This window comes from Zootoca vivipara, chromosome 3, assembly GCF_965207765.1.
Source record: "Zootoca vivipara chromosome 3, rZooViv2.hap1.1, whole genome shotgun sequence".
NCBI classification, from domain to species: Eukaryota; Metazoa; Chordata; class Lepidosauria; order Squamata; family Lacertidae; genus Zootoca; species Zootoca vivipara.
The window spans coordinates 79,238,715-79,251,269 of NC_142586.1; the positions used below are offsets into that span (position 1 = coordinate 79,238,715).

The 12,555-nt window shown below is 42.7% G+C and overlaps 1 long non-coding RNA gene across 3 annotated transcripts in view; it reads left to right on the top strand.

Moving 5' to 3' along the window:
* The window catches only part of LOC118081821 (uncharacterized), a 37,169-nt gene that overhangs the window by 15,471 nt on the left and 9,143 nt on the right, over window positions 1-12,555 (top strand). Inside the window, exon 1 of one of the 3 annotated variants that reach the window (XR_015949088.1) lies at window positions 401-9,898. The exons of 1 other annotated variant lie outside the window; for it this stretch is intronic. This is a non-coding gene — a long non-coding RNA (uncharacterized LOC118081821). Of the gene's footprint in view, window positions 1-400; window positions 9,899-12,555 lie in introns of those variants that run through there. One more of the 3 variants, XR_015949087.1, reaches the window with a different exon arrangement.

Genomic DNA, 12,555 nt, shown 5'->3' on the forward strand with positions numbered 1-12,555 from the left:
ACTTTTAATGCCAAACTAGGTTGCCTGCTGCTTTGATTTTTCTTCTATGGCTCTTTTCTGTTGCCATGGCAGTTTCATAGATTTCCTGATGTGACCCTAGACACACCTTATGCCCTTATACACATGTATCTTTCCTTGATAGGCATTTATTGCTGCGCCACTATGTGCGTACACATCCTAAATATAACTGTTGTGTGATGCTCCCAATGGAAGAACCAGATAATTTAGGAATATCTAGATAACTAGGAATAATTTAGGAATATCTAGATAACTAGGAATAACTTAGGAATATCTAGATAAGTATAACACCTGTAGGCTACTCAGCACAAATCCAACCTCTTCCTATTATTATTATTATTATTATTATTATTATTATTATTATTATTATTTTCATGTTACTTAATTGGCAACCCCAATTCAAAGTGGGCAGCATCATTAGCCGGCCAGATTGTATCCACCGAAGCTTTACTTATTTTCTTATAAAACTTCATCTGTAAAAACAAGGATTTTAGCTTGTTCCCCTTAATCTCTTAAGCTTTTCTCGAGTTTGGATATTTCATCGGTTATGTGGTTCTAATTACCCTAGAGAAAAACCCAGGGGAGGGGGAGGGGGCAGAGAGACCAAGAGTTTTATTTCCTTATAAAATGGTAAGTGGTGTATTAAATCTCAGTACTTTTGATCCACTCATTAAATACTTTGCTTTGGCTCATTCTCACACTTGCCAGCACAAGACCAAAATCTACGAGTTCCCTTTGAACCTCTCCCGTTTGCCAAATTTTCCAGTAATGTAGTAATGTGTCCCTGAAGGTACCGGCTGTTCCCAATGCAAACATCTGCATTGAAAACAGCAGCAGAAGGAGAGATTATTAGGAACAGTATGGATTTCGTATGCTTTGTATTCATCTGCTTATAATTTACTTAATTACCAAATTTCACGATCTCTGCTCAGTATTTTTTTGCGGGGAGGGGAGAAATTAATCAGAGGTAAGGTGCTGGCTCTGCAGAAGACTTACTTCCTCTAACAGAAATCATTTCCTGAACGAACTTTCTGAAATCTGTCCAAATTCCACAGGTTTATATTATATGTTCAGTTTCCTTAAATTCAATCTCATTTTGTTGTTTGACATCTGCTCTGAAACTATAGACTCCTTTGTGAAATCTTCTGAGGTTAATTGTAGATTAACTATAGATTGCCTAATTAGGCAATAAGCTCCCAGGCACAGCAGGAGTTTTTGAAGATCCTGTTAAATGCAGAGAAAGGGGTTAATGAGTGGTCTTCTGGGCATGTCAACCAATGAAGGATGAAACTATAAATGAGCAAATGGAGAGATGGTGTAACAGAGGCTAAGAATAGGATCTGGGAGATCAGCATTTAATTCCCCATTCAGCCATGAAGCTCACTGGGTGACCTTAGGGTGGTCACTCACTTTCAGCCTAACCTACCTCACAGGGTGGTTTTGAGGGCAAAATGGGGAGCGGTACACTACCTTGAGGTCCTTGGGGAAAAGGTAGGGTAGAGATGCAATAAAGAATAGTATTGTCAGCAACAAATGAGACCTCACCTCCTGATACCCGCTGCAATTGTGTGCCCCTTTGAATTCTTGCACAGTGACCTCTTGCTCAAAGGCAACTCTGCCTGAATTAAGCCCAAAATCTTTTCCTTTCTAAGTAATGGAAATCTCTCGTTGTGGCTATTTGTGGTTTGGGACTGATAAAATAGATTTGGGGTGTTTATTTTTATTTTACTAACTGCAAACTTGGTGAAGGACTTGGTAGCCAGGTGGTGGTTGTAACATGGTAGACACTTTCCCACAATATAGTTCCACACTGCTCCGGAAATATTTAGATTTGCATGCCCTGGAACATTGGCCTAAAGCAGGCATGGCCAAACTTGGCCCTCCAGCTGTTTGGGGACTACAGTTCCCATCATCCCTGACCACTGGTCCTGTTATCCAGGGATGATGGGAGTTGTAGTCCCAAAACAGCCGGAGAGCCAAGTTTGGCCATGTCTGGCCTAGAGTGACCACTGACCTCTGACTAAAGCACCTTCATACATGCAATTTACTTGCTGGGACAGGAACAGTCAAGTTGGTAAAGACCCCAAAGGTCTTTACAGCATTGAATATAGTAGAAATGCTAATTAATTTAAAGGTATGTTATCTTCACACACCCCTCGTCATTCATGTGCAATACCATATAGCACCTCTCACATGAAGAGGTACAGAGGTGCAGAACTAGGAAACCACCAGTCTTTCTGAAGTTCACTGACAGATGCAATTGGGCTACTTGTACACCGCTCAGTATAGATCAAGGACAAAAAGCCACTATCTGCTCTATCAGTATCGGCCCACAATTTCCCTTGATTTTGCCCAAGAGATTGATGCAGCTCAAGGTGAGGTGGAGAAGGACAGCCAAGATTTTAGCTGATGACTGATAAAATCATTCAGGTCAATTTCCATACATTTTGCACACCACTAGCACTATTCGGTGAGTAGTTCCAATCCCCTGTCACTATCCCCATTTCCCTTCAAGAGTTGGATGGATGACTTTTGAGGCAGGGAGCCTGCTCTTCTCACTTTAGCTACCCATGTAATTTAGAATTCAGGGAAATCATGGTTCTACATTGTGCAGAGAGTCTACCCTAAAAGCACAGGCTCCTTGCTGCAGAAGTTATCCCTCCAAGTCATGGAGGTCAGTAAGAATGGTGAGAAGCATGCTCATTCTCCCTGTCCCCCTCCCATGTTGATTTAACACAGGGCAGAACACCTGAATAATTATGCCTTTATGCATTTACCATGGCTTACAACCCAATTAAAACTACCAGGTTGAGTTTCTTCTGTGAGTGCTTGGTGGAGAGTCGGAGAACATGCAAGCACTAGCATACCTAAAGGAAATGTCAACATCAACGTGCCAATAATAAAGAACAGAGCAGTGTGTTCATAAAAAGGAGTAGGGGTGAGTGAATTTGCCCTATTGCCCTATTCTTCATTATTGTGTCATGGGTTGGCTCTTCCCTGAGTTCTACTGCTTTCCATAGGCATCTGGTTGACCACTTTAAGAACAAGATGGTGGACTACATGGGTATTTGACCTGATCCAACAAGGCTTTTCTTACCCTCTTCTGTCCTTGATTATAGCCCTCTACTCCTTTCTGTCATCACTACTATCAACAGTAAGACAGCTGCAACAGAAGGCAGAACTCCAAGGTAGCAGGAAGTAGAGGAGAAAGGCCAGTAGCAAGGGGGAAAGAGTTGACATGGGAAGTAGTATACAAACCACCACCACCCACGAAAGCCTGAGAATCAAACAAGAACAGCCTCTCCTGTCCAGTGACCTGAGAGAGAAAGAGACAGTGGATAGCTACTACATCCTTTTATGGACATAGAAGTACATCAAGTGGGATGATGGTGCTAAAATTCTCCACCATTTAGCATATGATGAAGAGGACTATCCATCATCTAGGATTTCAGTAAAGTTTAAGGGAGAAAGTGCTTAACTGTAACCCAGGTTTATGATGCTCAGTGTCTGCATTTGGTAGTGGGATCCATAATCAAGGTAGAAGGATCCACTTCAAGGTAGAAGTGGCAGATATCACTAGCATAACCTGCTGAAATTTCCTCTCCTACCCAACAAGGTGGGGGAGCCCTGCCCCGTTTTGCACCTGCCCACTGCAAACCCAGGTAGACCAAATTCATTAAAGAGATATGAATCAATCTTCCAGGAGCAGTTTGCTATGGCGCAGAAGATATTGCCAATTTTGTTTTAACTGTTGAAGTCACACAACAGTTCTGGAGTAGATACAAATGGCCATATTCAGAAGGGTAGTATCACATTAAAAACTACCAGTGGTGTTTTATTCTGGTGCCTTCGTAGCTGTCTGTTTGAAGGAGCTGGGAGTCCAGCAGAGGGCCCACAATATTTTTGCTGTGGTTGTCTCACCTAGGATCTGAGAAAATGTGTGTCAACCCAGTTCAAACCCAGTACCCTTCTGCTTCAATGGCTCCAAGATTCGAGTGATGCATTTGAAAGATGCAACAGGTTAAATTAAAATGTAACAATCTAATTTATACCATCTTTTTCTTTTCTTTTCAAAAGCAGGCTTGCAATAAAGAGTGTTTCTGCTTTAAAAAAATAAAGTAGGAAGCATTTTGTGAAATACAAAGAACATGTCTTCCTGATCCAGGAACAAAACAAGAAAGAGATAAAGAAAAGCAACTTCCCAAAGCCCCATTGCTTTGCTTCTCGAATGAAGAGTAATGTCACCAACAAGCACTGAAAATGTTGTTGTATAGACAAGCAGCCCATTTTTGTTGCATCTGCTTAATTAATGCAGTGGAAAGTGTCAACTCTGCTTGGTAATAATGGATTAGGAAATTATCTACATGCACTCTTGAAAAGCTTCAGGCAAACAGCATGTCATAAATTGTCAGGGCTGCTACTGCCTATAGTTCTGACTCACATCGAGAGGGGGTTTTTTATTATTGAAAAAGGAATACAAAAAGGACTACCTGCCTATCACTGGAATAAAATCGCATGAGCTTTTAGAGAATCGATACATAAAGGCAGTCATCCTCCTTCCTAATTCTTCACATTCTGCTTTGTTCTCAAAGCAAGTCATCCCCACGTATATTTCTTCCCACCCAGGGCAGATCCACACAGCCAAAATGGGATGTTCAGATGTTCAGGTTGAATGGGTTCACCTTACAAATGAGAATCACATGACAGGGATCAAAGCACAAGTGAGGGGGCGATGTGAGCTAGCTCCTCATTTTGCCCAACCTACACCAGCTGGTTTACCTGATAGCTGGTTTACCTACACCAGCCGTACATTTGGAGAACATGAGAGCATGATAAGTGGCACTCTGGCAATCAATCCATTTCTCCTAGGGCTCTGTGCACTTGCTGCTTTCACCAGGGTGGGCAGGGGCTTTCTTGGAGGTCTTCCCTTATATGCCTCGGCTGTTGACTCTCTTCTACAAACCAAGGACTAGGCAATGGAAAGAGGACTCTGGCATGGTCTCTCTTGATGTCCCCACTGTGGGGAGTGGGCTAAGAATCCCTCCAGCTTGCACAGGAACGAGTCTGAACTATTTTCAAATGATGCAATGAGCTAGCCCTGGGCTCTGTTTTGGCTGCTTCCTTGATCCTTCTTTGAAACTTATGACTAACAGGAATCCCCTCATGTAGCCCAAGGCGCTTCATGCTGATTGCTCCGGATGCACATTCATTCTCTCTCATGCAGAAACTTCAGATATTTTAAAGGGTGGAGGGAGTTAAAATAAGTTCATGCAACCTTCAGGCCTCATCCCCACCTCTCAAAAAATAGTATTACTCCGTGTTGGGTTTTGAGTGCTAATAGTTTGTTTATGTTGCAGGGAGCTGGTGTTCTGGGTAGTCCATTCAGCCTGTTTGGAGTGGGGTTGCACTCCCCCTAAATATATGCATTTGGGGAGATGCTCCTGAATCTGGTGCCCTCCCTGTGTGGCTGCAGTGGCCAGGAGTCCCTTTTATCACTTCTGATTGATTTGGCAGCTGCAACTTTTCCTGGAGAAGGCATATTCGGGACAGCAGTTATCCATGTTGTAGATACCTCTGGGTTGGACGGTTGCAATCATCTCCACATGGAACTGCCTTTAATACTTCAGAAACCTTAGCTGATCCGATATGCAGTAGCACTGGCAGATGGGAACATATAACTCGATGTAATAGCAACTTCCTTTATTACCTGTTTGTTTCCTGACTCAACATAAAGTCCCCATGCTGACCTTTAAAGCCCTAAATGGCCCAAAGGTGGGTATTAGGTACTTATACTACTCCTAGATAGACCTGTCTGAACTCTGGGGTTTCAGAGGCCTTGTTTCCAGTGCCATTGAATGGTGTTTTGATGTGAGCATGAGAGATGGGACCCAGTGCCCTGAATCTGAAACACACTTCTTATCTGAGTTGCATTTGCCCCCCTCTTTAAACTTCTTTATGGCTGCTTGGGCACGCCTGTAATGGTTAACCAAGTGGTAGAAACTGGCAATTGCAGAAGCAAAGTTATACTCTGTATGTCAGGGGCTCAAGGCTGAATTCCTTTCTTGGCAATCTCCTAGGCACCACATGCAGGTGGTGGGTGGGGCCAAAGTTAAAAGTGTGCAGAGCAATGAATGTAAATCCTACCTTTGTACAGCAGGTTGGTTTCCGCACACATTCACAAACCCCTCTCCCTTTTCCACGCAGGCAAGCAAAAGGCATTGTCAGAGCTCTAAGACACTTGCTGGCTAGGCAAAAACACACAAGGAGGGTGTGTAAGAAGGCCATTGAGAGGTATGGCCAGGTATGTCACCTAGGGAGAGTTCCATGGATCAGATAGTGAGGCCCAGAGGGCCAGATTTGACCCCTGGGCCTGAAGTTCTCTACTTGTAATGTATGGGGGTGAAAGAGCTTTTGATTCAGCAGAGACACCCCCTAATTGTTATGTAAGAGGAGATACTACTTTCTTTTATTCCCCCTTCCTTGTACAGGTGCCCACCCCAAAAAAATCTATGGCATCCTGTCAGTGGCTGTGCTGAGGAGCATGGAGGAGGCTGCTGTCGAAGGGAAGGGGAGAACATCACCTCCATAAAATCAAGAGCTGCTTCATGAGTGGGACAGCAGCATTGGAATTTGCCAGGGCTGCATTGATTTCCTACCTTTAACTTAAAGGGATATTTTACTGTATGAGTGGGTCTATGCAATTCTGTATGTTCATGAAGCCACGAAGGGTGTGACTACGAAAGAGCAGAGTTCTTTTTAAAAAGGGGGGGAGAGTTTTCCTAACTGATTGAGTATAAATCCTTTAAATTAATTAGTCGATTGATTGATTCTATTATTATTTGTTAATATAGGGAAAGGAATGCTGGTTTAGCAACACATTGCGTTTATCCCTCTGGGTATAAACTTTCACATGGCTGTGAATGGTGTTTTCTTCCTAGATAGTTACTGGGAAACAGGTATCAGCTTTCACTTTTGCCTTGGACCAGCTTCAGCGGACACTGTACAAGAACCAAATTATAAAAGGCAGCTTTAACCAGAATCCCCGTGGAAAAGAATTACCTGCTTAATCAGTTCAATGTGTGAGGGGATGGGAAGGTGGGCAAGGGGACTTTGATGAAGGCCATGCATAAAGCTGTTTGTTTGGGTTTCAGTGAACAAAACGTTGTTTCCTTTGGGACTGCAATCCACAATGCTTCTCAAAAGGCACAAAGTAAAGTCTCTCCCCCCCCACACACACACAGACATTCTTGATTGCTAATTATAGTTTCCTAATTATTGTTGGCACTCAGATATTTTCCATTTCCTGGTTAATAGTGTATGAGATGAAATGCCACCTGCATTCCTTTGTCTATGGAAAAGCAAGATGTTGTACGAAAACAACTGTTTGGTGTGGAACGTTCTGTTCTTTTTGACACCAGAGATGTACACTTTGCTCGGTGGTACGTCCTCCTTCTTTTCTCATGGGAACCATTCAGACAATATGTGTGCGCTTTCATCTCAGTCCCTACATACATTGCACTTGCATGATTGCATCATCCAAAGGCTTGTTTTTCTCGAAGAAATGGGGAAAAAATCTGGATGAAGCCAGCTTTCTGGGAATGTCAAATGAGCTTCGGGTGAAACGACTTCTCAACAATTACTTTTTGAAAAGTAATTATAAGGCATGGAACAGAAAGAGAAAATGCTGAAGTGAGACACGACTTATCTCTGCGTCACATTATTTACCGTTGTGGAAGCTTGGAATAATAATAGCTGATTATAGGACCATCGGAGCTTGACAGGTGAATTTGTGAAAGGAGCAGGTTAAACAACCATCATGACTAGAGCTGGGCCAGGTAATGAGACCATGAATTCATGGCTGACCTTCCATACTAAAAGCCCCCTGTGTGGTCTCAGACTAGGGGAAAGCCTATAGCTCAAAGGTAAAGAAAGCATGTATGGAAGTGAGAGCTGGACCATAAAGAAGGCTGATCGCCGAAGAATTGATGCTTTTGAATTATGGTGCTGGAGGAGACTCTTGAGAGTCCCATGGACTGCAAGAAGATCAAACCTATCAATTCTTAAGGAAACCAGCCCTGAGTGCTCACTGGAAGTACAGATCCTGAAGCTGAGGCTCCAATACTTTGGCCATGAGAAGAGAAGAATCCTTGGAAAAGACCCTGATGTTGGGAAAGATTGAGGGCACTTGGAGAAGGGGACAACAGAGGACGAGATGGTTGGACAGTGTTCTCAAAGCTACGAACATGAGTTTGACCAAACTGCGGGAGGCAGTGCAAGACAGGAGTGCCTGGCGTGCTATGGTCCATGGGGTCACGAAGAGTTGGACACAACTAAACGACTAAACAACAACAACAACAACAAAGAAAGCATTTGCCTTGCATGCAGAAGGTTAAAGGTTTCAATCCTCAGCATTCTCCAGGTAGAGCTGGCAAAGACTCCTTGCCTGAAACCCTGGACAGCTGCTTCCAGTCAATGTAGACAATATTGAGATATATGTACACATAGATGCCAGCTCCTGGGAGTCATGGCACTTTGGGACTCCCCCCCCCCCCCGTTGTTGTTGTTTTAATGGGGCGAAGCCACTTCAATGTTCGACTCTGCCCCCTGGCTCCTCACATGCAACAATTTTTTGTATCACCCACACACAAAAAAACCCACTATCACATACATGTCTGGACATGCATAGAAGCAGCTTCTGGTGCCGCTCTGCCCATGTCTGGGCACTGGAATTCGGGCAGCGCTGGCACCGGAAGTTGCTTCTACACATGTCCAGACATGCGTAGAAGCGACTTCCGGTGCCGCGCCGCTGCTGATCCCTCTTCACAGAGGCGTCTTACCCATTAGGGTTAGTGGCACCCTGAGCCACGGCGTGTGCCCACTAGGGGCTCCCAGCAGCGGGAGTCAGGATGCAGGAGCATAGCAACGGGGGTGCAATGGGGGTGCATCGCCCCGGGCAGCATTTTTGGGAAAGAGTGCCGTTGTGTCTGCCCCCTCCCCCGCCAAAGCTACTTGGCCCGAATTTGTTTTTAAAGTTTCCCCCAAAAGTTATACAAATCATGAAAAGGCCTTCGTTAGCTACCCAGATTCTCATAACATTCCTCATCACGTTCCTACATAACTCAGGCATTTCCTCACAGCTTTACAACTTCCTGTTGATGTCGAAGTTCTTGGAAATAAACAGGAAGGGTGACAGTAGTCTAAGGAAAGCACTTGTCCGCCACTTGTACACACTCCCCTCTCCTGACAAACTGCTGATTTTATCACCAAGGCCACAAATGTTCAACTATGGGAAGACAGTGGGAAGTAGAGTCTTTATGTGTTCACTAAATAAACAGAGGAAAAGGAATAACAAATTAAAGTCTCATTTTTTTTAAAAAAAATGGCACACTGAGACACAGCAAATCAAGTGGCACGTTTTTTCCAACGGACAATGACAAGGCATGATAAATTACAGAACCCAGAGCAGCCAGTTCATTGCCAACTGGTATAGATGCCTGGAATGTTATTTACCCTTAAGGAAAATGTACCTCCCTACCGAAGAGTTCGTTCTAACTTTTTAAAAATGCATTTAATGTTATAAATTTATCTTCAAAGTTGGGATTATTTGGTCCGCAAAACTCAGAAGAATAATGAACATTTGGCACAGCTACATCTGGTTAGCGGACTACATTTAATTTGGTGGGTCACAAGTTGCTCTGACCTGCGATAGACATTGCCAAGTTGGAAGAATGAAGCACAGAACAACAGTAGTGCTGTGTCTCTTATTTTTCCCAACCATTCTCCATCAATTTTCAAGAAAAGAAATGGCATTTCAAAATTATGAAAGGGGAGAGAAAATTTCTGCAAAATTCTCACAGAAGGGATGCAGAGTTTTTGTACGGTATGTGCTAAACTTACTTTTGAGTATGGGAATTGGGAATTGCAGATGAACATAAATGGCCATTTTCTGTATAAATTAGTCATTTATTAAACAGAACGTTGCATTATAAAAAGGACTTATATAAGTGGCTCTGCACTGGCATTGGTGCACCTATAAAATGTTTAAAATGCCCACAGGAATTCATATAATCCAGGACACAAAGAGCAAAATGTCAACAAGGTGCTAAATGGTTCTTCTCACCTAAGTGAAGGAAATGGAACAGGTTGGCCAGTTTATGCTGAAGTGTGAAATCAAGAAAGTGAGATAGATGGCTTTGTGATGGGCCATTAGCCACTTCATTAACTTTCTCTTTAAGGTGCCACAAGACTCTTTGTTGGTTTTGCTGCAGAAGACTAACAGGGCTACTCAATGAAATTCATTAACTTTGAAAGAGAAGGTAATTGATTTGTAAATATTAGTTGATGGCTGAGATATGCCAGTCCTATGAGATATGACTATCCTACACTATAATATAAACAAGCAAACGTATCTTGCTGAATCACAGAGCAACAAAATGGAAGAAAGTCTTGTGCAAAATAAACCAGTTGGAATGGAAAGGAAAATACCATTTGGTGGAATGTTCAAAGGAATGTCAGAATGGATTGACGCCCATTTGAACATTCCTAACATTTGGACGCCAGCTTCCCCAGCTCCCTGTGTTTCAGCTGAAATCTGGCGAAAGATGTCACCAAGTGACTCCTTGCATGATGCTTTTTCAGATCAGGAAGCAGTCAGGAACAGCTACAAAGCACTGGAGAAATGTTTGATTTCCATCAGAAGGGGAGGGGGAGCACCACACTCAGCCATAGCCTTGTAGGGAGGTAAACTCAACCCTACAATCATATAAATGAATTCCAATGCACCCTGAGAATGAGGGGACAAAAAATATGGTCATCTGAGCTCTGCCATTTAGCTACTTTTAGTTTATGAGATATATATTTCATGGAGGGCAATTTGTTGTTCTTGCTTTATATATGTTAAACCTTCATATCTGTAAGCAAAATATTGTCTCTTAAAAAGAGGGGACACCATTAGTATTGATCTATTTCATTGTATGAATATAAAATACATTAATAGTAGGCAAAGAAATGTTATATTGCAGTTAATTTGGCACATCAGCTCACATTGTCATTCATGATATTTCCATCCCGTTCTTCTTCCAAGGAGCACAGGGCAGGGCACATGACCTCATTTTAATCTCACAACAACCCTGAGAGGTAGGTGAAACCGAAAGAGAATAAGTAGCCTGGGGTCACCTTCATGCAGAGCTTTGAACCACAGCTCCACACTGGCCCACTTACCGGTAACCAAAAGAGAACAATTTGGGGAACTTTTGTGTTTCTTTTTATTCAAAAGATAGTGAATGTATTTCATTGTAAAAGTGATCAATTCCTTTTTTTACAGCTATTCACTGCAGAATGTGTGAAAGGCATTTTTAATCATACCATCCATGTCCAATTCTCATTTACAAAATGCAACAGTCGGAAAAAGACCAGCTTTGAAACAAAATGCATCTATCTTTGGTTGGCTCTGTTTAGCAGCACCATGGGTCATTTGTTGTTTCTGACACAGCAGTCTAATCCCATCGTTTATTCAATTTCTCCTTAGTTGTTGGCAAATTGTTTCTGCTTCCAGCACTTGGCAGCAACAAACATATATGCCACAACTTCTCTGTCTTGACCTCCTCTAATTTCTGTATTTGCTAATAAAACATAGCAATGGTTTGGCTCCTAAGGGAAGTCAACTAAACTTTGCAATCCTATATATGATTACTTGGACATAAGTTCAGTGAAGCTTACTCGCAAGTAAGTGGATATAAGACTGCAGCCTTAAGAAAGTTCACAGAGGGAAAATCTCCATTCTTCCTCCTCTCCCCTACAGCTACCAAAAAGCTTCTCCAGAGGCTCAGAAGGGCAAAAATGAAATGAGGTGGGGGGGACTGCTGGTAGACATGGGGAATTGCAGTTTTTTCTGTCCCCCAGTAGATCCCCAGACCTCATTCCACACATGAGATTTTTCAGGGTGCACAGTGGGCGACTATGGCAGGGCAGTAGGGGGTGGGGAGCCTGGAAATTCTCCTTCCATTAACTTCATTATGTTAATTTATTTTACACCTGATGTCTGCCAATGTGACTAACTCATTATACTTGCGATCTATCACCAATACCACTTACTTTGGGGCATGTCCAACATGTGTAAGGTTGCAACTGGCATCTGAAATTATTGTGATGATGGTGATATTATCTGTCTCCTGCCCATCTTCTCATAAGAGCCCAGAGTGGTTGACCACCAGGCTTTCTAATCAATTTTACTCCAGCAGCATTGTCTCAACCATAGTTTTTGTTCTGAATGCAGTGCTTTTTCCCCCCTAAAAAATGTTTAGGAGTACTCTCATTTTGACTTAAGAAAATCACCATTTTATAGTTCAAATCGGGGAAAATAAATACAGTAAATGGACAAAAGTACAAAGATTCACAAAACGTTTAGGGGTATGTGTACCCCTGTGTCCCCCCCCCCAAAAAAGCACTGTCTGAATGAATAGAGCTGCTACTATACAACACAAGAAAGGATATCACCTGCACAGCTTGACTCAAAAACTAATTTGAGTAGAAAAGCGA